A 26,829-nucleotide genomic window follows, 5' to 3' on the forward strand; every position below is an offset into this window, starting at 1 on the left:
AATAAAGCTGAAAATATAAAAATGTCATGTCCCTAATATGAGGTTTTCTAGTTTGAAGATGTGTCTTCAAAAATATAAGTAATCTTGATGAAAATAGCATTCGTATTCTTAACAGCAATAGGTCTACTTAACAAGTATCCTTGGAGCTGAGACTTGGTATAGCTTTTCCCTGACACATAAATCAAATCTCACACATCAATCAAACGATATTAGAAGCATTCAATTTCTCTATATAAGACTACCAAGGAGGGAGGGGCATGTGCCTGTTGCTGGGAGGTATTTAAATCTTTTCACAGCCGCTCACCATCTTCCCACAGGAGACAGCTGCTTCAGGTGCTCCTACAGCCACCCTCATCTCAAACCTCCCTATTCTCTTCTGCTTTTTATAATCACTCCCTAAGCCTCCCTTTAGCCTGTCATCTTCTTTAGATTCTATCTGTAGACTCCTGCCTGGTTCTTTCACATCAACCTGTAATTCCAGATCCAAGATGCCATTCAGAATTTCAATCAGTAAGCTTGAAATGAGGAAGGGATAGGAGAATATTTATATCGTATGTGTATGCTTTCTATGGTACAAATAGATTATTGTCAACCAGGTGTCACACAAACATGTATTTCTTCTCTGAGGCACTGCCTTTCCCCCAAAACAAATCACCTGTTCCTCAGCTCCCAGACTGCTACACACACATGACAGCCACCCCTTACACTGGATAATGATGCTGCCAATATAAGCTAATTGTGATCTATTTTACCCCAGTAATTCTCCACTGGTGACAGTATTAACCTCAAAGAGCATTTGGCAATTTTTGCGTCTGGTCTGTTGGTTGGTAGGTTCTTATCCACAAAGGTTAAAAAAATTTTTTTAAATTAAAAATAAATAAGCCAAATAAAATACTGTCACTCTGTGTTTCCTTTCCAGTAGTCTAAACATGGTCATGCTTGAACGGAAAATTCTGCCCACCTCACTGAAGGTAATATAACACATGAAACCAGTCCAACGAAATACCACACAGTGAATTTCTAAACGGGGGTGGGGGTGAGGGAATCTAAATCTCTTAATGTATTAGTTTCCCAGGGCTGCTGTAGCAGAGTATCAAACAGGTGGCTCAAAACAGTGACTGTTTTCTCATAATTCTGGAGACCAGGTGTCTGAATTCAAGGTGTCAACAGGGCCATGCTTTCCCTGAGGCCTCTAAGAGGTTCCTTCCTCCCCTCCCCACCTCCTATGGTGGCCATCAACCCTGGCTTGTAGATGCAGCACTCTAGTAACATGGCCATCTCTTCCCTCTGTGTCTTTGTCTTCCGTGTGTGTGTGTGTGTGTGTGTGTGTGTGTGTGTGTGTGTGTCTGTCTGTCTCCGTATCTATATTTTCCTTCTTTGTTAGGACACCAGTCATATTGGATTAGGACCCAACCTAATGACCTCATTTTAATGCGATGATCTCTGGCAAGATCTTATTTCCAAATAAGGTTTCACTGTGACATACTGAGGGTCAGAAATCCAATACATCATTTTTGGATACTTTTTGATCTTCAAAAAAAAGGTTTCTGGCAGAGCGCAGTGGCTCACGCTTGTAATCCCAGCATTTTGGGAGGCCAAGGCAGGCAGATCACAAGAGATCATCCTGGACTACATGGTGAAATCCCATTTCTACTAAAAATACAAAATTTAGTGTGGTGGCGAGTACCTGTAGTCCCAGATACTCGGGAAGCTGAGGCAGGTGAATCGCTTGAACCTGGGAGGCAGAGGTTGCGGTGAGCCGAGATCAGGCCACTGCACTCCAGCCTGGCAAACAGAGTTGCCAAAAAAAAGAAAAAAGAAAAAAGATTTCTATTTTAAAATGGAAAACCTTATATATTTTTCAATTACAGTTTTAATTTTCTTATTATTGGGAGGTCAATAATTTTTAACTGATCTCAGAAGACAAAACTTATGAAATATTCTTTTGTCCTATCTGACTTCATTGTGTAGAGGGATTGAGGGCATCCCTGTGAAGTCAAAACCAAAAATTACAAAACCAAACCAAGTCATATTCCAATTGTGAGATTTAATTTCCTGTTTCAACTTGACTAGGCTTAGGGTGTCCGATTGCTGGTAAAACATGATTTCCGGGTGTGTCATAAGAGTGTTTCCAGAAGAGAGTTACACACCGTCATGAATATGAGTGGGCATTGTCCAGTCCATTGAGGGCCCAGATAGAACAAAAAGGGGAGAGAAAGGTGAATTCTCTCTTCTTGCGTTGAGACATCATCTTCTTCTCCTGCCCTGGGATTTTTGTCTCCTCGGGTTCTCAGGCTCTTAAACTTGCACTAAATTACACTACCAGCTTTCCAGGGTCTCCAGCTTGCAGACAGCATATTATGAGATTTAGCCTCCATAAATGCATAAGATAATTCCTATAATAAAGCCATCCCTTCAGCTCTCTCTCTTTCTCTTTCTCTGTTTCTCACTCACTCTCAGTTATATTTATATAAATATAATTAACATACAAATATATTTTTGTATATAATTAATTATACACATACACAAATATATATATATATATATATATATATATATATATATATATATATATATAACCTACAGTTTTCCAGATCTTTGGATTAAAGAAATCCACAGGTTCAAAAAGCCTAATGAATTACAGACAAAACAGTAAAAATCATGACACATTTTTAATACAACACAAAGACAAAGAGGAACTTACATGTGTTTTCTTGTTTTATCCATTGGTTTAATACTTTTTGCTGTTTAGCTCATTAATTTTCTTCTTAAAGATAATGTATTTTGTTTATTAACTGAATGTCTCCATTTAAGCATTCCACAACAATTATTGAATCAAAATTTTTATGCTGCCAATTTGGATATTTTCCTTTCATTGAAAATAAATGTTTTCTCTGACTCTACCTTCATTTTTTAAACCAACATCTAAAATGGCACTTGTTGATTTTATCTAGGATTGTAAACTACCACTGTGATAACAACATAAATGATTTTGTTAAGCTTGTTGCCTTTACCATTCTATTTTGTCATTATAATTGACAATAAAAACTTTGACATTTATTATTTCCACAGTCATGACTAGTATGTTTTCTTGTATTATGTTAGTAATTTTGACATCTTTCAAATGGCTCAGACTTCAAGTGCTGTTTTCAGGAGTACTCCTAGAAGCTAAGTTTTATGAATCCTAAATATCTGCGATGGGCATGGACATTTTGGTTCAAATATTTCCCACTCAGCAATTGTGGATATCATGTTATCTTTCCAGTCTGTTACATAACTGAAGAAACCTATAGCGACTTTAAATTTGTACTACTCTGTTGGTTCTATTATCAAAGATATGAATGTCAGTAAAATGATCACCCAATTACAACCAGGTGCAAATAATTTCTTTATTTTGTCTTCAACCTTGATAAGCCCTCTGCTTCTAAAAAGTCAGATGGTAATAATTTCTCATTATAAAATTCTTTGGTCCTCTATATACTTGATTATATCTTTTCCTTCAGTTTTTTCATTTTTTTCCTTATATATTATAGAAGGATATAGTATACATTCAATACCTTTTCTCCTATCTTACAACTTTCATCTACTTATTCTTTTCTCTCCTCTTTGTGATTGGTTTACAAATATGTTCTTGAGATACCTAATTCAATTTTTAATATATCAGCCCTGTTCTTTAAGCTTTCTACTTGTTCTCTTTTTTTTTTTTTGCTCTGTTTTCTTTTTTACCATTGCCAATATTTTTCATGCAGCTATTCTCATTTTGCTTTTACAGCTTATGAAATGACCTATACTTCCATCACAGATAATTTTCCCTCCTGAGAACATGAAGAAACTACATTGTACTTTTGGTTTTGCAAAAGTCAATTTCAGAAATACGCATTTCTCCTCTGTTCTTGGCATATGTTCTTATTTTTTTGTGCCCAGTTAGATTTCTCTGTTTACTCAACAATACAAAAAGCCGCCTAGTTGATGGCTAACTCTTCTATCCTCCCAACACAGCGTCTTTCCAGACAACAGCAGCATGCTATAAACAGAACAGGAGAGCCAAGGTGATGCATAAGTATTTTGATTTTTTACAATGATCTCTTTGCTGGGAACATGCAGCAAGAAAAAAAATAAATAACCAGCAAAAGCAGTGCCCAAGATGATCTTAGGAAATCTCCAAGTTCAGTACTTTTCTGTTTATGTCTTACAAACCATTTCCTCATTAGTTCAGATATTTTTCTTTACATGAATCCTCCAGAACCGTACCTCAATTGTTCCTTCTTTTGTGGTTGCAAAATCACGAAAACTTACAACTCATTCCTCTCAATCACTGCATCATTTTCACGTTTAAAAGTATCTTTCTGAATGAGCATTTTCAACCACATCTAATGATTCAGGCATTCTATTCTCACAAACAAGATGTAGTATGCACTTTATCCCCAAATAGGCAAGACCAAATGGTGTGCCTCTCCCATCTATATGGTTTGACATAACAATTTTTTACCTGATATTATAATAAGATTCCTAATGTGATGAAAATGACCCAGGAACAGTTTTACCCTTGAAATAGTTAGGATGCCTGGATTACTGCAGGCACTGGAAAAGTTGAGAAAACTTTGAGTATGAGCAAATCTCTTTGAGATAATTGAAATGAATTTATTAGTTTGAAAGATAGGCAAAATGTAAGATGAAAACAAATTAGGAGACCTGAAAACAAGAAAGATTAATTTCTTAAATTAAAATGGAACATGTATTATGTGCCTAGATCATAACAAGTGTAACTTTTGGATGTTGATGTAGCTGTGGTTAGGGTTGTCTTGCCTACTGAGAGCGTATGGTGACCTTAAGACAAATGGGGTTTTGAGAAAAGGGTTCCTCCAATAATTTGCAAATACAAATGTTATTCAAGCCAAACATTTTACTATTTTCCTTAACCTACATTGAGTATGGCTGGCTATACATTTCTTTAAAAGTGACCCTGGAAATCAACTCACAAGCATTTGATAACTTTCTCGCCAAGGAAAATGTAAGCATCCATGGTGAGACACCTAAAAATCCCAAATTTCTAGCTCAGAACCTCTTTATGCTCTTTCCATAAGTTCTTTGGTTTCACTCTAATCATTGAAACCACAGGAGGTTTTTGAGGAGAGGTGTGGGGCAAACGGGTCTGCTCTGAGGACAGGCAGTGAAATTGCTGCTGAAAAGTTCAGAGGATGTTGCAATAATAGAACTGAGAAATGATCATGGCTTTGACTAGGAGAGTAGCAGTGAACGTAGAATTAAATAGATTGTGTGTGTGTACTGAAGGTGGTTTGCTGATAGCATTATATGCAAGAGGTGACCAAAAGAGATTTGTCAGGGAGGAGTCCAATAATTTTTCTTAAGCCACTGAAAGAACGTAGTTACTATTTAGTGAGACGAAGAAGACTATATGAAGGACAGGTGGAGAAGAAAAATCAGGACTTTAGTTTTGAGTTTTTTTAAGTTCAAGATGTCCACTTAAAATCAAGGGAACAACATGTTGAATATAATGTTTGCAGTTTGAAGAAAAGCTCTGGACCAGAGATATATGTTTGGGTATTATTAACATAGAGATGGAATTCAAAGTTTTAAGACTGGATGAGACGACACAGGACATGAGTCTAGCAAGAGAAAAGAAGAAGTCTGAAAATTAAGCCCTTCCTTAGACTTGGAGATGTCAGGTAAAGAGAATAGGGAGACTAATCATCTGAAAGTACAACAAGGAGAGATTTGCAAGAAGTGATTAATGGTCAAAAGCTGAGGGTTGCTTAAATAAAAAACAAACAAAAAACAGACCAAGAATTGATCATTGGCTTTGGCATCAATGAGATTATTGATAACATCAGTAACAACTCTTTGGGGGAAGCTGTGGAATTAAAAGCACACTTGGAAGGGAACTGGAGACATAGTATTGACAAGTCTTTTGACAAACATCGCTAAGGAGAGGGAACATAAACACAAGGTTAGAGCTGGAGATGGACTGTGGAGTTCATTATAGTTATTAAGGTGTACACGCAAAAGGCTCTTTTTAGAGGGGCACAAGCCGTCAGTCCTTGAAATGTGCAATGTATTTGACTATATGCAGGGATACTTGTATACATGGGGGTGAGAGTGAGTGGAAAATTTATTCTGGTATTTTCTGTTTTCTGCAGCAGATGAGAATGAAGATTGGGAAGGATATATGAGAGATTTGAATAAAATTGGAATAAGTATGAAATAGTCTGTAGTGCATCAGTCATCTGTTGTTGCCTTAAAAACCACCTTAAAATCCAATGGCTTTAAAAAGATGAATTCTACTTTAGCTAACAAACTCATTGTCTCTGTTTCACATGCTGTGAGCTGGGGAGGCTAGATAAGAGACTGGAGAACCCACTGTCAAGATGTCTTGCTCACATGGAGCGTAAGTGGGTATTGGAGCTGTCAATGAGTCAGGTGCCCAGCTAAGATGCACACCCCAGGCCTTGCCTCCCATCCACATGAGCCTCTCCATAGGCTGCTGGGGCTTCTCTGAGTCATAATGGCTATCTGCTGGGAGCAAGCATCCCAAGAAGAGTAGGTGGAACCTGCATCACCCTTAATGGCTTAGTCTGGGATGTCACACTACATTAATTTGTTCACAGCCTATTGATTAAGGCAGTCACAAAGTTTCACCTAGGTTCAAAGGAAGGAGATATATCCCCCTACCCCCAATTCTATTTGAAGGATGTAAAGTTTACATCGCAAGAAGAAAATATGATGGGAGGTTTTGTTGCTGCCATCTTTGGATAAAATGATCTGTCACCCAAAAGTCATCTAAAGGAGTAGGAGAATAAATAGACCTGGGAAATGAGATACCATTGCTAGATGGTTTTAAGAATCCCCCTGAGATTGTCACAAACTTAAGGAATTGAAATGTAAGTATGTGTTTTGCTATCCACATTCAGGTATGAGAATATTCACTTGTACTAGATAAAGATGCAAAATTTAAGTAGGCTTTAGATTTTCATAGACAAAGTGATGAAAGGTGCTCACACAAGAGAGTGGAACACCCAAGTTCAGTAAAGAGGAAAGTGAGGACACCAAGAAGATGACGGGCTGGAACAAGGAATTGTGAAAGATGGACCACAGATCTCACAGAAACAAAAAGCTGTTGTATTTGAGACACTGGAATTAGCTGGAAGTGCTGATTTGAGAGTAATATGCTTAAAAGTGAAATTTAAAAGGGAGAAATAGTATTGATAATGACAGTACGTATGTAAGCTATGAACATGATAGGTAATTTAAATTGAGAAGAGGTCAAGAAAATACGAAGCAGGGATTTTACTGGTATAATATACATGGGTATAGAAAACGCCAAACAATACAGGATGGAATAACCACGAGTCAAGTGTCAGGAACTTTATCTAATAAGAAGTAAACCAGAAATCTGCAGGCGACTCTTATTAACCCCAGCTTGCACAAAGAGTGACTGAAGCACAGAGACATTAGTAACTTTCCCTAAAAGAAGCAGAGCCGAGATTGGAGTCCTGTAAGTAGCTCAGAGTACCTTTTATCAAATTGAAAAGGGAGAGTATTGTTGGTAATGACAAACTATAAGCTATGATCATGATCGTGAGTAGCTTCTTGGGGAACTCTACAATATGGTTTTTACACCTGAGTCTATACACACTGATTTTTAAAAATCCATTAGTTTGATGCTGTGGCACCATGTTTACATTCTAAAATATGAAATGATTTAGAGATTATTTAGTCATTTAACGGATGATTCCACAGTATCAGTAAAATATATGTACTGTCAATCATATAAGCCAATTGTATCATAGAGAGTACCATATAAATGATTGCACGCGTCCACCTGTGTTGTTGCAAAGGAATATCTGAAACTGGGTAATTTATAGATCAAAACATTTATTTGGCTCACAACTCTGCTGTCCGGAAGATTAGGCCTCTGGTGACGGCCCAGGCTGCTTCCATTTATGGTGCAAGGAGAAAAGGGGCTGGGTGCAGAGATCAAAGGATGAGAGAGGAAGCTAAAGAGGGGGAAAAGCTGCCGCACTCTACTTAATAATCAGCTATGGAGGGAATTAACATAGCAAGAACTTGCTCACTTGTGCAAGTTCATTTATGTATGAGGGATCCTCCTTCATGACCCAGACACCTCCCATTAGACCCACCTCCAACACTGGGGATCCAATTTCAACAGGAGATTTGAAGGAGTAAAACCAGCCATGTCCACAGTGTAGCCACACCCCTTCATAAATATAAATGGCTGTGTTTATATTTATAGGTGTGTTTATGTGCACCAAAACTTATGCATCCCTGCAAACACAGTGAAAAGGTTGAGCTTGATCAAGTAATGATAGGGTCAACAAAAAGGCATGTGGCCCTAGCTGGGGGCCTGAATATGCTCCTGAGGCAATAAGTCCCAGGTTTCGACTGCCCATTATGTGGTTCCGTGTTTTCTTATCTCAAACCAGACTTTTCTCACGTTTATTTGATTCAAAGTGCTGTGTATATCTGGAAAAACAGAAATACCAAGGTAGTAAAGACTGCAAGTATAATTTTTAATAATCTATTTGGGTATAAAGTTCTATGAGTATTTATTTAATTAGATTTAATCCAACTAGGAAAGATCTCTTCCTTATAATAGTTAACCTTTCAAAGCCCTGCACATTTATAAGAATAAGACATGTTTGATGAATGCTATAAAAAGTAGCTCAAAAATAGATGGAAACACAGAAACCAGCTCACCTGGCAGAGTATTATATATTTTCCCCCTAAAAGCTTTATAGAAATACCACGTTTTTTGACTGGTGTTTTTTTTTGTTGAAACCAAAGACTGTAAGATGTCAGGTTTGCACCCAATTTTAGAGCATGTAATGTCAAGTAGACTCCATTTTACATGAGATTCCAAAACTGTGTGATGATTTTATATTCATTTTTCTTTTTTCTAACACAATTAAAAGCATTCTGCTTTCTTCACAGTAATCAGAACATGAAATATTACCTTGTGCTCCAAATGCAACCCCTGGGGGTGCTTAGCATGTCTCTACAAGACTCTCGGGAATTCTGCACAAATGTTGGAAAAATGCATGCTGGCAATGTCATTAAAAAGGAAGAAAACAGATGGTTCTTCAGCTTGAATTTATGCAGGCAATTTTACATGTTCAGGACAAGTTTGATTAAATAATAATTTCAATAAGATTTTAGCTAACAAATAACTGTCCAACCATTTTCTGTTTCAGACAGAGTAATTCTGGCTTTTTTCTACATCCCTCTTTTCCCCTAGCCTGGTGAAAATATTTGACATTTTCAATCTTAAGATAGCAAAACTTGAGGAGTTTGCTTTTGTCTGTCATCGTGTCATAAATTTTAATCATCTTTGACATAGGAAAGCAGCACAGCATGGTGGTTAGACGCGTGTGCTTTGGGATAGGCAGGGTAAGTTCAACTCCTTGGACAACTAACCCTTCTGTTGCCTCAGTTGCCTTATTGTATAACCTGAGGCAGTATCTACTCCAAAAACCTTTGTGAGAAGATGGTGTTTGGAAAATAGTGCCCAGTACCTAGAAAGCATTCAAGCAAATATCAATGTCTTAACAAATATTTATGTGTTTGGAGATACAGGCAGAAGACAGTGATATATTTTCTGTAGATTTTCTGGTTCTCTAGTAATGTAGTTTAGAATAAAGAGAAGACTAGTTTAACCTCAACTTTTGGAATTCTTCTCTGTATTATTCACCACTCTGAGACCCAGTGTCTTGTTTATACCTAAAAGCAAACGTGTCCAATGAAACCATGAAATGATAGTGTATTGAACTTTCTCATCAGAAATTAGCTCTTTAATACCTCTTGGTGCTGTCTGGGCACATCTTTTGTCCCATCGGTGTATCATTATTTGAGAGGGAGAAAAATAATCAAGTTAATAATTTGCTGATCATTAGTAGGAGGATGTTTTTGTGCAGCTGTATGTTTGTCTATACCTGTGTATCAATGACCAGCTTTGTGAATGCACCTTAGAGTTTACAGTTTCAATAGCTTGCCTTATCAAAGCATGCTAATGAATTATGAATAGCACCAGGAAGGACTATTTTCCCTTCTTTTTCATTCAACAATTAGAGGATCATCCTGAAAATCTATAGATCCTTCATATGAAGTGACTATATCTGCCATATTTCTAACGGACTCTGATTAGGATGATGAAGGAGACTATTTGCATTGTAGTCAAAAAGAGTGGATCTTCCTGGTCTTTCCCAAATTGGGTTTAGGGATAAACCTATGTTTTTAGCTGAGTAAAATAACAGGTCAGTTTTTTGTACTTTATTTTTTCAGTTTCTAAAAACACAGGAGGATTAGGAGCTGGTGTTAGGGGAAAAACATATTGATTTCATAAAGCGCCTCAAGGCCACTAAACATGAAGCCCGTTTCCAGACCTTGCGTTCATCTTCTGTATTTACTTCACTGCTTTTGAAATGGAAATTTACAATAATAAATTCTGGCCTCACTATACCAAAATAAGAGTTACACTGAAAGATTTTACATTTGCAATGCTTCCCAGTTTTCAAAATGCTCTCAGCCATAATGCAAAATAGAAAAGTACATTTCTTGGAATAGTTTATATTTGGGTGTTAGGCTAAGCCATTAAATTACACTATTGTATTTAAAATTATGTAAAACTAACATCTTCAGAAACATAGCTAGAAATGTAGTAATGAAAACCAATATAAAATGATCCAACTCTTGATGCCAGAACTTGGATTTAACAGTAAAATATTTAGTATTAGCCTCAGGACAAACGCCAGTGGAAAAGAGTTGAAAGTCTAGAAATATACCTAAAAATACATTGCTTTTTTTTTTTTTTTTTACAAAGTCTCTAAATTCAATACAGGAGAAAATATTATTTTCAACAAATGGTGCTGTAAGGAAAGGAGAAAATAAAAAGGAAGGAAAGGAAAAAGCAAGGGAGGCAGAGAGGAAAGAAGGAGGCAAAGAAAGAAGGAAAGAAGTCAATCAAGGCTCAAACTAGAAAGAAAATAAAAGATAATTCATACAAATAAACCTAAAAGCAGTCCTGAGACAACATCTCTGTGGCCTCGTGATGGGCAAAGATTTCTTAGCACTCAAGTAGCAGCATAAAGGGAAGAAAACAAACAAACAAATAAATTGGACTTCATCAAAATGGAAAATTCTTCAGAAAAAGACAATTAATGAAATAAAAAGGCAAGCCAAAACAAAGAGAAAATATTTGTAACATATGTGTCTAACAAAGCACGATGTCCAGATCATATTTTAAAAGTCTAACAACTCAATAATCAGAAGACAAATTACCAAATTGAAGAATGGGCATGAAGAAACTTATCTGGAATGATAGTCACATAGGTGTATATTTTGGTCACCAAACTACACAGTTAAAAGCTTTGTCTTTTATTGTATGTAAATTATATATGTATAAAATACAAAAAACATAAATCTCACTAATATTCTTCAGTTTACTAACCTCTATTTCTAATGTGAAATCAAAGTTCTAGGAGAGACTTGGGGTAAATATTTTAACAAAAACACATTTCAGAAATTAATTGTGTGGGTTTTTTGTTTTTAATATTTAAATTTGACTATATTTGAATAGAGTTTCTACTGACTTTATATTTTTTTCATGCTTCATTATTCTCAAGTCAAAATCGTTTTAATAGCACTCACTATACCCTATTTCCTGGGAAAGACTTCTGATCATAAGGCATATCATTATATACCTCCCAGTTCTTCTGTCATTTGAACTAATACTTGGCAGGCTGATCTCATGATACAGAATTGTTCTAACCTTCTCATTTTTTGTTTACTTTCACTTTAATATTCCATAATCTACAATAACAAAATCTGAGTGAAGAATCTATGCAATTAAGAAAAGGTGTGCTGTATGAAATCAGCATTGCAGTGACAAAGAGTGAATTAACCCAATGAATAATTAGACTTATGTTAAGGAATACAGACAATTTTTAATAAGTTATGTACATATGAATAGAGCACTTTTTGTTTTTCTTGAAACATTTTTGTTTCAATTTTCATTTACTCCTGTCAAAGACTGGAAATATTCCCTAATAGAATTAAAATATATCGGTTGAAGTGTTCATGGATTTTAATTAAAGACTGCTGTTGTACCTTTAGGTAAAGAAAATATAATGATGACTTAGACGAAATGACTAAACATTCTTAAATTAATTTAAAATATTTACTTTTTTGAATTCAAATTTAAAACATTGTTTTATCAGTCAAAATAAAAGTGTTACCATTTTTAAATTAAAAAAAATAAAACTGCCTTTCCTTTCAGCAGAGCGTGGCAGCAAGAGGGCCGTGCAAATTTTTAAGAGGAGGAAGTTTGTCGCTGATGGCGTCTTCAAAGCTGAACTGAATGAGTTTCTTACTGGCTGAAGATGGCTACTCTGGGGTTGAGGTGCGAGTTACACCAACCAGGACAGAAGTCATTATCTTAGCCACCAGAACACAGAACGCTCTTGGTGAGAAGGGCCGGCGGATTCGAGAACTGAATGTTGTAGTTCAGAAGAGGTCTGGCTTTCCCGAGGGCAGAGTTGGCTGCATTCCCTGACGCCAGCCTCCTAGAGCTCATTTCAGAGCTGAGTTTTCCAGGCTTCTTTATATTTTTTCATGCTTCATTATTCTCAAGTCAAAATAGTTTTAATAGCACTCACTATACCCTATTGCAGTCCCGAATACAGTGTAGAGCTTTATGCTGAAAAGGTGGTCACCTGAGCTCTGTGCGCCGTCGCTCAGGCAGAATCTCTGCATTACGGACTCCTAGGAGGGCTTGCTGTGTGCAGGGGCTACTGTGGTGTGCTGCGGTTCATCATGCAGCATGGGACCAAAGGCTGCGAGGTCGTGGTATCAGGGAAACTCCGAGGACAGAGGGCTAAATCCATGAAGTTTGTGGATGGCCTGATGATCCACAGTGGAGACCCTGTTAACTACTATGTTGACACTGTGTGTGCCATGTGTGGCTCAGACAGGGTGTGCAGGGCATCAAGGTGAACATTATGCTGCCCTGGGACCCAACTGGTAAGACTGGCCCTAAGAAGCCCCTACTGACCATGTGAGCATCGTGGAACCCAAAGGTGAGATATTGCCCACCACCCCCATCTCAGAACAGAAGGGTGGGAAGCCAGTGCCACCTGCCATGCCCCAGCCACATCACAGATGCTATTACCAAGTAATAGTAAGCTGACAATACTGGCAGCTTAATGCACGATTGGTTCAGAAGAAGCCATGTTAGAAACAGCAGGCCTGCCCTCTCAGGATCACTTCACCACAACAGGATTTTAGGAAAGATCCCCACCTGTCCCCAGCAAATTAGGCACTGTATCTGCAAGCAAAAGAAGAAACTGGCTAAAAAAAGCAGTATAGAACTTTACTGGAAGGATCTCAGGTGACTCAGAGTCCATGAGAAGCCTGGAAAACTCAGCTCTGAAATGAGCTCTGGGAGGCTGGCGTCAGGGAATGCAGCCAACATCATAGCTGAAAAGCAGCCTGGTTTAGGATGTCATCACCATTACCAGACCCTCCCAGTGAATGATTTTTCAGCTGTCCCTTTTTTTGTGTGTCACTCTGAGGTTCAGAGTTGTAGATGTGAGCATCTGAGTGGCCAAGCCTGGTGTCTAACCCAGCTGCTGAAAAAGACAGCTTTGGCTTCCACAGTGGAAGGATAGGGAAGAGTGAAAGGGACTTTGCTTTACAGCTTAGGTCCATGCTCCAGCACAGCAGTGGAGAGGACCAACTAGGCTCCCAGAGATTTTAATTCCAGTCTTTGGCTCCTTGAATGCATTTCTGGACCCACCCTGGGCAGGAGGGGAGTCCCTGCCCTGAAAAAAGAGATTCAGGCCTGGTAGCATTTACCATAAGCTGACTGAAGAGTGCTTAAACCTTGAGTGAACATTGGTAGTAGAAAGGCAGTATTCACCATGTGCCTGGGGTGGCAGTGGCCATGGGGAGAGACTCTTTTCTGCTTGAGAAAAAGAGAGGAAATGGTGGAAAGGACTTTATTTTGTGGCTCCATGCCAGCTCAGCTGCACTAGAATAGAGCACCAGATAGACTCCTGTAACTCCAGGTCCTGGCCCCCAGCTGGCATTTCTGAACCTACCCTGGGCTGGCGTAGGAGCTCGTCACTCTGAAGGAAATGACACAAGCCTACCTGACTCACTACCAGCTGACTGAAGAATACTTGTGCCTTGATTGAACATCAGCGGTGCTCAGGCAGTAAGTTGCTGCAAGCTTTGGGCTTTGGGTGGGAGCCAGTGCTGTGATGAACTTCTGGTTTGACCCAGCACAGCCCCAGTGATGGCAGCCACAGAGATGCTTATGTTACTCATCCCCCAGGTCCAGGGAGCTCAACACAGAGAGAAATAAACTCTGTTTGTTTTGGGGGAAAAGTAAGGGGAGGTAACAAGAGTCTCTGCCTGGAAATCCTGGTAATTCTCTAAGGTCTTACCCAAAACTACTGCAGCAGTAACTTCACAAGTCTGTAAGAGTCACAGTGTTACTGGGCTTGGAGCAGATACGGCCGCAGTGACCAAAGAATTAGATCATGACACTCAATTTACTGTGAATACTTGGAAAGCCTTTCTAAATAGGATAGGTACAAACAAGCCCAGAATGCAAAGACTACAATAAATAGCTAACTCTTCAATGCCCAAACAACAATGAGCATTTGCAAGCATCCAGACCACAGAGGAAAACATGACCTCACCAAACAAAGTAATAAGGCACTCATACCCAACCAGAAGTGACAAATGTATGTGGCACTTCAGAGAATTCAAATAGCTCTTTTGAGGAAGCTCAGGGAAATACAAGATAACACAGAGAAGGAATTCAGAATCCTATCAGATAAATCAAACAAATAGATTGAAATAATTCTTAAAGACCAAGAAGAAATTTTGGAGCTGAAAAATTTAATTCACATGCTGAAGAATGCGCATCAGAGTCTCTCAACAGCATAATTATCAAGGAGAAGAAAGCATTAGTGAGCCTGAAGATAGGCTGCTTGAAAATACACAGCCAGAGGACACAAAAGAAAAAAGAATTTTAAAAAATGAAGCATACCTAATGATCTAGAAAACAGCCTCAAAAAGACAAACCTAAGAATTATTGACATTAAAGGGATGTAAAGAGACAGTGGTAGGAAGTTTATTCAAATGGATAATAATGGAGAACCTTCCAAATCTAGAGAAATGTATCTATGTTCAAGTACAAGGAATTTATATTTGTAGAACACCAAGAAATTTACTTCAAATAAGGCTCCTTCAAGATATTTATAATCAAACTCCAAAAGGTCAGGACTAAATGGAATTATTCAATCTAAAAGAAAAGGACACTAAGGAACAACAGGAAATCATGTGAAGGTATAAAACTCACTTTAAATACTAAGTACACAGACAGACACTGAATATTAAAACACTGAAATTGTGGTGGGCAAAGTATGCATATCTTGAGTAGAGAGACGAAGAGATAAACCCATTAACATTAATTACAAAAACTTTTCAAGATATAGACAACATAAGATATAAATAGAATCACAAAAAGGTAAAAAGCAGGGGAGATGAAGTTAAAAGTGTAGTTTGTATTAGTTTTCTCTTTGATTGTTTGATAGTTTGCGTCTCTTCTGGCAATCACTGTTGTCATCAGTTTAAAATATGTGTTATAAGATGTTATTTGCAATCCTCATGGTAACTCCAAATCAAAAAACATACAATAGATATACAAAAAATAAAATGCAAAAAAATTAAAACAGTACTGTTGCAGAACTTTTCCTTAGTCCAGCTAGACAGGGTTCTTTGCCCCATGGCCACAAAAAAGTCAGGCTTGCAGCCAGCTTGCTAGGCCAGAGTCCCTGCTAAAATGCTTCCCACCTGCCATTTGAATTCAAAGTACCACACATGAAGAGGAGTGGCCAGGATCCTCCCTGCTGCAAAGGGCAGAAACCTCTGTGGCTCAAACCCAAGGCACAGGCCCATTGGGTTTTTTTTCCAGGGAGTCCCTCTCGCCTGGTTGTCTCAGTACCAGAGAAAATTGCCTTCACAAAAAGGAAGACAGGAAAGAAAGAAAGAATGAAGGAATAGAAGACCACAAAACAATCAGTAAACAAATAGCAGAAAGGTAGGAGTAAGTACTTACTTACCAATAATAACATTGACTAAACGGACTGAACTCTCCTATCAAAACACATAAAGTGCCCGAATGGATAAAAAACAAAACAGAACCTAATGACCTGTTGTCTACAAGAAACATAGATAGACCAATGGAACAGCAAAGATAACCTCAAAACATACCAAACATTTACAGTAAACTCATTTTTGACAGTGGTGCCAAGAACATATGCTGGGGAAAGGAGAGTCTCTTCAATAAATAGTGTTGGGAAAGCCGAATATCGATATGCGGAAGAATGAAACTAGACCCTGACTCTCACCATATACAAAAATAAAATCCAAGTGGAGCATATAATTAAATCTAAGATCTCAGACTGTGAAGACATTGGAGAAATTCTTCATGACATTGGACTGGGCAAAAAGTTTTTGAGTAATACCTCGCAAGCATAAGCTACTAAAGCAAAAATTGACAAATGGGATCCTATTAAGTTAAAAAGCTTCTGCACAACTAAGGAAAGAATCCACAAAGTGAAGTGACAACCCACAGAATGGGAGAAAGTGTTCGCAAATTATCCATCTGACAAAGAATTCATAATTAGAATACATAAGGAACTCAAACAGCTCTATAGAAAAAAATCTACTAATCCAATTGTAAAATGAGTAAAATATCTGAATAGACTTTTCTCAAAAGAAGGCAATGGCAAACAGATACATCAAAAGGTGCCCAGCATCATTGATCATCAGATAAATACAAGTCAAAGCTACAATGAGCTATCATTTCACTCCAGTTAAAATGGATTTTATCCAAAAGACAGGCAGTTTCAAATGCTGGCAAGGATGTGGAGAAAAGGGAACTCTCATATAGTACTGATGGGAATGTAAATCAGTACAATCACTATGGAGAAGAGTATGGAGGTACTTCAAAAATCTAAAAATAGAACTATCATATGATCTTATGTTATACCATGGTGTATACCACTGGTAGGTATATTCCCAAAAAGTAAAACAGTATACTGAAGAGATATCTGCATTCCCATGTTTACTGCAGCATTATTCATGACAGCCAAGATTTGGGAATCAACCTAAGTGTTCATCAACAGATGAATGGATAAAGAATATGTGGTACATATACACAATGGAGTACTATTCAGCCATACAAAGAATAAGATTCTGTCATTTGCAACATGGATGAAACTAGAGTGCATTATGTTAAGGGAAATAAGCCAAACAGAGAAAGACGAACATCACATGTTCTAACTCATTTGTAGAGCTAAAAATTGAACTTATGAAGACAGAGGGCGGAATGATGTTACCAGAGGCTGGGAAGGGTGGTGAGATGGGGGATGTGGGAACAGTTAATGGACACAAAAATAAAGTTAGTTGGAATGAATAAGATTCAGTGCTTCATAGCACAACAGAACGACTACAGTCAATAATTGTTTATTGTATATTTTAAAATAACTAAAAACATTGGATTGTTTTTAACACAAAGAATGAAATGTTTGAGGTGATGGAAATCCCATTTACCCTGATGTGATTGTTACTTATTGTATATCTGCATGAAAATATCTCATGCACCACATAAATATATACACCTAGTATGGAGCTACAAAATAAAAATTAATTTTTAAAAAATTTAGATGCTACAGAAGGGACCTCTATGGGAGAAAAGAGACAGACATGATATGTCATTTTTTAAATGTTCACACATGAAACAGGTATATATAACCCTAGGGGAGAAAAAAAAACACTAGGAAGAAAATATGAATATCACAAATATAAATGAAGGTTAAGTACATACGGAGATGATTTTAATGGATAAGAAATGCCAATATAGTTTCAAAAGATTAATTCATAAAGTTTGTGATGATACAATTTACATAAAAAAATACATAAACCTACTTATGGGAAAATTCTCAAACAACTTAAAAAGGGAAATGTAAATTCTAATTGAATTGAAAAAGCTTTTGTCATATTGGCAAAGCATTTATAAAAATTTAAATGCCTAATGTTTGCATATCTGTGGTGATTCTTGTTGTCTTAAATTTTGCTAAACAATGTTATAAAATCATCATCATAATTTTAAATGCTAAGACCACAGGCATTAAGAGACATCATAATGTTCATGCTATTTGATTACTAATCTCATATCTTATAATTAATTCAAAAGCAGCATTAGTAAATATGGAAAATAAATACATGCAGAAAGATGATTTTTCAACATTTTCAACTTAATTAAAACCAGAAACAAAATGATTGTTCAGTAATATGAAACACAGAAAGAAATTATTCCTATTCAGTGGGATGTTATGATGACTTTTGAAATGATAGTTAAGAACCTCATATGGTGAAGAACATATTTTTTTTTTTTTTTTTTTTTGAGACAGAGTTTCGCTCTTGTTACCCAGGCTGGAGTGCAATGGCGCAATCTTGGCTCACCGCAACCTCCGCCTCCTGGGTTCAGGCAATTCTCCTGCCTCAGCCTCCCGAGCAGCTGGGATTACAGGCACGCACCACCGTGCCCAGCTAATTTTTTGTAATTTTAGTAGAGACGGGGTTTCACCATGTTGACCAAGATGGTCTCGATCTGTTGACCTCGTGATCCACCCGCCTCGGCCTCCCAAGTGCTGGGATTACAGGCTTGAGCCACCACGCCCGGCCAGAACATATATTTTTAAAAATAGGCAAAATGTCCACATAAGACCTAATCAGTGAAAGGAGCATATTTGCTCCTGTAATTAAAAACATGTTAATGAAGCTTGTGTAAGGGTGATTAGGTTATGTGTCCTTTTTAAAATATTTTTTCTCATCAAAATCATATTAAAATCATAATACAAATTATAAGAGCAAAACAAAATGAACTGTTATTAATACATTAGTTTAAAAAGATAATTTATTCAAGAGTCATACAATAGTTACCAAAAATCATCTGTATTTCATAAAACTTTAATTAAAACTATTCAGCAATGGAATTAGATAAAATGAAAAAAACAATCTAATTACCAAGACCTTTAAATGGAGAGGGATATTTTTTAAAATCTTCCTTCTCTTCCTGTAAACTTGTGAATTTTATTCCTAATGTTTCCATGTGAACTTATTTTTGTAAATGTGCTAAATAAATGCAGAGTTAAAATAAACCATCTAAGTCTTTGCTTAAAAAAAAAAGAATCAGACACAGTGATCTTTCTAGTAGTACATGCATCTAGTAACATCTACTCAGTGAACCCAACACAGCAGAGATAGAAAGAGAGAGAAGGGAGGGAGGGAAAGAGGGACGCAGAGAGAGAGAACATTGATCTATCAGTTTATTACATTTTTAAGAATTTTACTGGGACTATATCCTTTATTCTATGTTCATTCATAATTATTTATATGATTAAGATCATAAATATAAAGCCAAAGCATTACTACTAAATATCTAAAATAACGGTGATAAAATCTCTGATTTTTAATAATCAGTTGTGTCTATATAATGTTTGTATTATTGACATGTCATTAAGATTATTTCTAGAGGCAGTGATGGACTCATAGCATGATTAGGAAGAAACCAATGTGGATATTGTTGATTCATATCTGATGCTTGACCCTTTTACGTGTATTTCATTTTATTCTCACATCAATCCTTCAATGTAGATAATATTACATGCATTTTATAGGTGATGCAATTGGTCTCTATAATTATTTGTCCAAGTTTATAATGAAGGAAAAACACCAAAGTTTCATCTCTCATGACTAGCAAACTTTTTACTATATTGGAGCTACATTGGAGGTTTCATTGTTGAGATACCATACAACTTTCAAAACTCAAAATTATTATTTACTGTTTTACTGAAAACATAAATGTGAAAGAGTATTATATATTAAAAATAATGTTTTTCCTTTTCACCTAATTAGCTAATAAACTCAATGAAATAGTGGCAAATAAAGATATCTAGAAGAGTTATTCCTTCTTTTTCATGTGAATGAGTGTATGAGAAAATATTGCAAATATTGTCTTTGGAAATAATTATTAAATGTATTCTATGATAGTTGAAAATAAAGCTCTTCCAAGAGAGCAGGAATGTCATATGTAAGGAAGGAAAAAAATTCGATATACAAAATTGAGTAGGAAATTCAGTATTGTAGTAAATGGAAGATTGGTATCAAAGGATTGGAAGTTAATTATAAGAAAATGTGATCAGTTTCATAATTCACTTCATGTGCTGTCAGGGTCACCACCTGCCAGGGTCTGTCCCACAGACCCCAGCTGCAAGACAGATGAATAGAATAAATGCACTCAGACACAAATTTCCAGTGATTGAGTGGGCCAAGGAGTGGTAAGCCACTCACAGAGAGAGATCACTGCTACACGATACTGACTAGTTCACCTTCTCCCCATTTATTCAGTATAGATTTGATAACAGAAGGTTTCAGTCAAAACACTTGTAGAGAAAGATTAAAGGCCAGATTCTGATGCCCAAAGCAAACACTAGGGAGAAGGTAATCTCCCTAGTCGACCTCCCCACAAGAGGGCCATCAGGCTCAAAGGTTAATTTTAAGACTTCAATAGTAAACAAGTTAGTTAGGTAAACTCCCACATTCCTTTCTTTCTACTCTAATTTATTTAACTAAGGGGACAAGGGTGCCTTCAGCCAAGAACTATAGAAAAAACTCTTAGGCCTTACAAAAGGGTTGGAGACTATATTCTATAGCTTTCTCTACTATTTTTCCCTTAATATTTTTGCCACCTCCCTGAGTGAATTCCCACAATGTGCCTCAATAAACAAATAGCAAATCTTTGTTATTTCTTTAGGTAATGAAAAGCAAACAATAATTTTGTAATATAATAACATTTGAATTCATTAAATTCAAATGATGATAAGAAATGTGAAAATATGAATCATATTACACATAATGAAGTGCTACCATAATCCTAAATTACTTTATTTAAATAACAATACCTAAATATACACAAATACCTCTGAAGACTAATCTCTTATTTTTTTTATTTTGTCCAAATTCCTATCTCTAAATGGTTTGAGGAGTCATGCCCTACAAACCATAAATTCTTATCAGATGGGTTTTATTTAATCCTATATATTGTGACTTACTTTCTAATATTACTCTGGCATAACATTATGACACAAGGAAGAAAATCAAAACTTTGGACCAGGTGTGGTGGCTCATGACTATAATCCTAGCACTTTGGAGGCTGAGGCAGGCAGATTGCTGGAGCTCAAGAGTTCAAGACCAGACTGGGCAACATGGTGAAACCCCTTGAACCTGAAAGAGGGAGTTTGCAGTGAGCCAAGATCGCGCCACTGCACTCCAGCCTGGGTGACAGAACAAGATTCACGACTACCCCCTATAAAAAGAAGAAAATCAAAATGCTTTACCCCAAAACATGCTTCTCTGTCATATCTTAAAATGGCCCTGCAAAGCCATCCTTTGTGGAGGAAAATCTGCACCTATAAAGAATCTCTATTAACATAGTTAGATCTTTTTCTTCTAGGCCCTCCCAATTCTGAAGAGATTAACTAAAAGTCTGGCACCTCTTAAAGATCTGAATAGGAAACATTTGTCATCTATTGTCTCTAAGGGCAGCCATTTTAAGACTTCAAAAGAACCTTAGTATCTACAATCTTTTATCTCAACCTGAACATTTCCTTTCTATGGATCCCAGGTCTTTAGACAAACTCAACGAATTGTCAACCAGAAAATGGTTCAATTTACCTATAGCCTGGAAGCCCCGTGCCCTCCTGCCCCCCCACACCAACCCCTAAACTTTGAGTTGTCCCATCTTTCTGAACCAAACCAGTATATTTCTTAAATGTATTTGATTGATGTCTCATGCCTTCCTAAAATATGTAAAACCAAGCTGTACTCCAACCACATTGGGCACTTGTTTCTCGGGACCTCCTGAGGGCTGTGTCATGGGCCATAGTCACTCATACTTGGCTCAGAATAAATCTCCTCAAATATCTTACAGAGTTTGACTCTATGTATTGACATCTCAAAACCCTTCTTGTCCTTTAAAATTAAATCAAATTAGTGTAAATGCTCATCTTATTCTGAACAAACATGTTTGAGAGTTTTATTGTATATGTATTTTATGGTGTATGTGTGTGAGTGTCTTTAGCATATAACCTCCTGAAGGATAGGCAACTTTTTACAGTAGCTTCCTAAAATAGTTATGTGTGTATACCTTTGATGAATAAAAATATGCAAATTTTTAAAACCCCAAAGCAGTTTCAGTTGAGCTCAAGATTATATAGAAGAGCTGAAGGGAGCTCATGTCCACTGCTAAAAAATTTTTTTTTAAATTCAATTTTAACCTAACAGAGATCTAAGGTCACAAGGCAATCAACTGCCCAGAAATCTAAGGAGATATGGGTCCCCACAGGGAAAGAAAAGACAGATGCAGTTCCCGCCATGGATAGATACAACCAGACATTAGAAGCAAAGAGTTCAGCTGGGCACAGATTCTAGTTAATGTAGTGAGAATTCAGTTACCACCCAATCAAGTCCAACACTGAAAGCTACAGTCATCAGCCCCATCTCTAAAACTTGATCCTTGAAGAGGAGTCCATGTTTAGGAGGTATGGAAGAAGAGAAGCAGTGTAGGTCAGGGAAAAACTAAGCCAGGGTTCATCCTCACCTGTGAACTGGCTTCCCTGTGTTCCCAGGGAAGTGCAGGGGCCTGGCTTGCTCTGGAGATCATTCTAAAGCAGCCTGGCTTGCAGCACCCCTGTCTTTTAGCTATTGACCAACAGTTGCCTCAGGGAAGCCTTAAGGGCATAATCTTCTGGGCAAGCTGGCTGCCATTTTACTGCATAATGTTGTGCCTGGTAATTGGCAGGCTCTAAACAAATATTTGTTCAATGTTACTCATGTTATTTATTATCTGCTTAAATGCACTTCCCTACCCTGCCTGCCACCTTGCCCACCTCCAGTGACTCATGTTCAACATAGTCTGAATTGAGTTCAGTTTTTCCTTCTCAAAGCATTTCTACACCCACTTATCTATCTTAATCTTATTATTATCCACCCCGACACAGAAGCAAGAGATTTCTAAGTCAAATTTACTTCTTACTTGCCTTTATTCACTCATAAATAATTCATTAATTCTACAAATATTGCTGCTAAAAACTAAAATAAGTGCTGGTGACACAGAGTCAAATAAAACACAGCCTCTGCTTTCAAAGATAATTGTACCGAGTGGGAAAGGAAGACAAGTAAATCAAGATTTACAGGACAATGTGAAAAGTGCAATGGCAGGAGAGGAAGGAAAGCCATCAGGAAGAAGGGAAGCTTAATCAGAATTAGAAAGAATGAAGGGGAGGGAGCCACAATGAAGCAGGGAGAGGGACACAGGAAATGGTATATGCAGAAGCAGAGAAAGCTCCATGGTGAGCGACTCTGGCCAGGACATGAGTAGTTCACAGTATCTGCCTGGAAGCCAAAGAACAGGAGAGGCCAGCAAAGTCTCCCAAATGCAGATGTCCTGTGGGGCCAGGGAACAGGCACTGCTCTGATTCTATAGAATTTGCAGAAAGGTCATTTATCTTACTTCAGAAAGCTCTGGGGAATGTTTGAGGGATTTTATTCAGGGTTTAATACTATGTGTGGGGTTGAGCGGGGCAGGTATTCTGGGTTTAATACTATGTGTGGGGTTGAGTGGGGCAGGTATGCATGCTATAAATGGTATACTTTCTCATTATACCATGGGTCTCTAGTGAGAAACTTTGTCAAAATTTTATAGAATTTACATGTACTATGTTTATGGCAATTCTCTTTTGTTTTGAACTAGCTTGAAATGGAAATATCTGATTTGTTCTAGGCACTAAGGATTCAGAGGCACATAAGAACCAGTGCCTACCCTGGGAACGCATCATCTACCAGTAATAAAAGCACATGCCAATGTAATGTGATAAGCGTCAGCACAAAGATGTGAACGGGTGGCTGAGCTAGGAGAGCAAGGGAGGCTGACTGCCTGAAAGCTGACTCTCCTCTGGATGCATCATGGGTCCTGGTGACGAACTGCTTCCTTCTCTTAACTACTCACCACTTTCATAATCCAATAATCCTGTAAGATAGATCCATTTGTCTGTGGATAGTGAATTCTCTTTGACATTTCTGTTCAAATGAAAACTTTTAAAAACTAAAACATTTAGAAGTTAACATTTTGGTGCTGTGAACAGTTAATTGGTGTGAACACTCCTTGACTAAATACAAAAAAGAATGGACTTTGATTATAAATTCACTCCTGGTAGACCTGAAATACAGTTATTAGGTACTTGTACTAATGATGGTGAGATCAAGCTAAATATTATATACAATAAATGTCATGTGGGTCAAATTCCTCATAGCAGGGTCATGTAAGTTCAGGCATTCTATAATATTTGTGCATTTATTATACATTTAAATTTTATTTGTTTTTTAAATAGAAAAACAAGCAGAACTCATGTGCATGCTATTATCATTTTTTATATTCTTGCAATAAAATTTTCAACAAAATAATCCTTATACTACTCTGTAATATTTTGGAAGATATAGTTATTCATGTTTCTTAGTCTCCACTATACATTTGACACATTGATAATACTGAGGTCAAAATAAATTTGCATTTTTGCATTTAATTGTTAGTTTAAAACTAAAGCAGTTCCTAAAGAAAAAAATACGAATGGCCAATAGGCACATGAAAAGATACTAAACATCTCATTAGTTATTAGTTAACTATAAATCAAAACCATAAGACATCACTTCGTACATACTAGTGTGGGTATTATCATACAATCTATTATAACAACACAATAAGTGTTGGAGAGGATATGGAGAAATTGAACCCATCAGAGAAGAGCAGATCCTGATAGTAAACCCCAAAATTACTCAAAATAAGTGTATTAGGATTCTTTAGAAGGACAGAACTAATAGGATATACGTATACATGAAAGGGAGTTTAAGGAGAACTGACTCACACAATCACAAGGTGAACTCCCACGATAGGCCGTCGGCAAGTTGAGAAGGAAGGAAACCAGTAGTGGCTCCCTCTGAGTCCCAAAATGTCAACAGTAGGAAAGCTGACAACACAGGCTTCAGTCTGTGGCTGAAGACCTGAGAGCTACTGGTGTTAAGTCCAAGAGTCCAAAACCTGAAGAACCTGGAGTCTGATGTTCCAGGGCTGGTAGCATGCAGCACGGGAAAAAAGGCAAAGGCCAGAAGACTCAGCAAGTCAGCTTCTCCCACCTTTTTCTGCCTGCTTTATTCTAGCCACACTGGTAGCTGATTGGATGGTGGCAACCACACTGAGGGGGGGTCTGCCTCTCCCAGTCCGCTGACTCAAATGTTAATCTCCTTCAGCGACATCCTCACAGACACACTCAGGGACAATACTTTGCATCCTTCAATTCAATCAAGTTGACACTTAATATTAACCATAGCAATAGGCTTTTAGATTCATTTCTATATTTGTCAATATAAGAATATTATTTTTTACTGTTATCAAAAATAATTTCAGATTTCAGTGATAGAAGTTGTGCTTCAATGCTTGTTAGTTGAAAAGACATGTAATAACATTGTACTATAAATTCAATAATAATTTTCAAGCACTTGTAACTATTGTTACAATATAATTAATGTCCATGAAAGCATGTATGTGTGTGTGTGTATGTGTGTGCATGCATACACATGTGTGTGTCTCTGGGTTTGTGTCTATGTTAGGTACTTGTACAAATAATGGTGATATCAAGCAAAAAATTATATACAATAAATGTCATTTGGGTCAAATTCCTCATAGCAATGTCATATAAGGTTAGGCATTTGAGTGTGTATAGAATAGATATTTGTAAGAATTATTTTAAACCAGTGCTAACAAAGTAGGTGATGTGCTTAGGAAAGGCAAAAAGTTGACAATGACTTCGAAACTTGAAAGAGGAATAAAATTCAAAAGCAGAATAAAATGAAAAAGTTTAAAAAGCAGTAAAATGGATAAGCATATTTGAAATGCTCTCAACAACTGTGGATGATGTATGCTCTTATAGACACTGCTGAGTAAGTGCCACATGATAGGCAAAGTTCTTTTTTATTCATTATCTCATTTAACAGGATGAAAAGGGTAGAACAAGAATACAAGAAATGTAAGTTCACTACTTTCAAATAGGTACAAGGTCTATCACATGGTAGGAGTAAACTAATAGTGGAGGTTACAGGGAGTCAGATTTTGGTTTCTGAAAAGAAACAGTTTTCTAACAAAGTGACAGATATAAATAATTAAGTCATTTCAGAAAATAAGGCAAAAATGTCTCTGCATTAGTCAGGGTTCTCCAGAGGGACTGAACCAATAGGATATGTGTATATTGGAAAGGGAGTTTATTAGGAAGAATAAGCTCACATGATTACAAAGCCGTCCCAGGATAGGTTGTCTGCAAACTGGGGAAAAAGAAGCCAGTACCATGGCTTGGTAAAGTCTGAAAGACTGAAAACCAGCAAGCAGCCCCCAGTCTACTGCCAGAGGCCCAAGAGCTCCTGGGAAGCATCTGGTGCAAGTCTCAGATACAAAGGCCAAAGAATCTGGAATCTGATGCCCAAGGGCAAGAGCAGTGGAAGAAAGTGTTGTGCATGAGAAGAAGAAAGAGAGCCAGAAGACTCAGCAAGCAAACGTATCCCACATTCTTCTGCCTGCTGTGTTCTAGCCATGCTGGCAGCCAACTGGATGGT

General features: G+C 37.2%; 1 pseudogene; it reads left to right on the top strand.

Annotated features, from left to right (window-relative positions):
• The first annotated feature begins 12,723 nt into the window (after positions 1 to 12,723).
• Positions 12,724 to 13,335, top strand: LOC100404093 (small ribosomal subunit protein uS3 pseudogene; annotated as a pseudogene).
• Positions 13,336 to 26,829: the final 13,494 nt, after the last annotated feature.

The sequence above is a fragment of the Callithrix jacchus genome, chromosome 1, assembly GCF_049354715.1.
Source record: "Callithrix jacchus isolate 240 chromosome 1, calJac240_pri, whole genome shotgun sequence".
NCBI classification, from domain to species: Eukaryota; Metazoa; Chordata; class Mammalia; order Primates; family Cebidae; genus Callithrix; species Callithrix jacchus.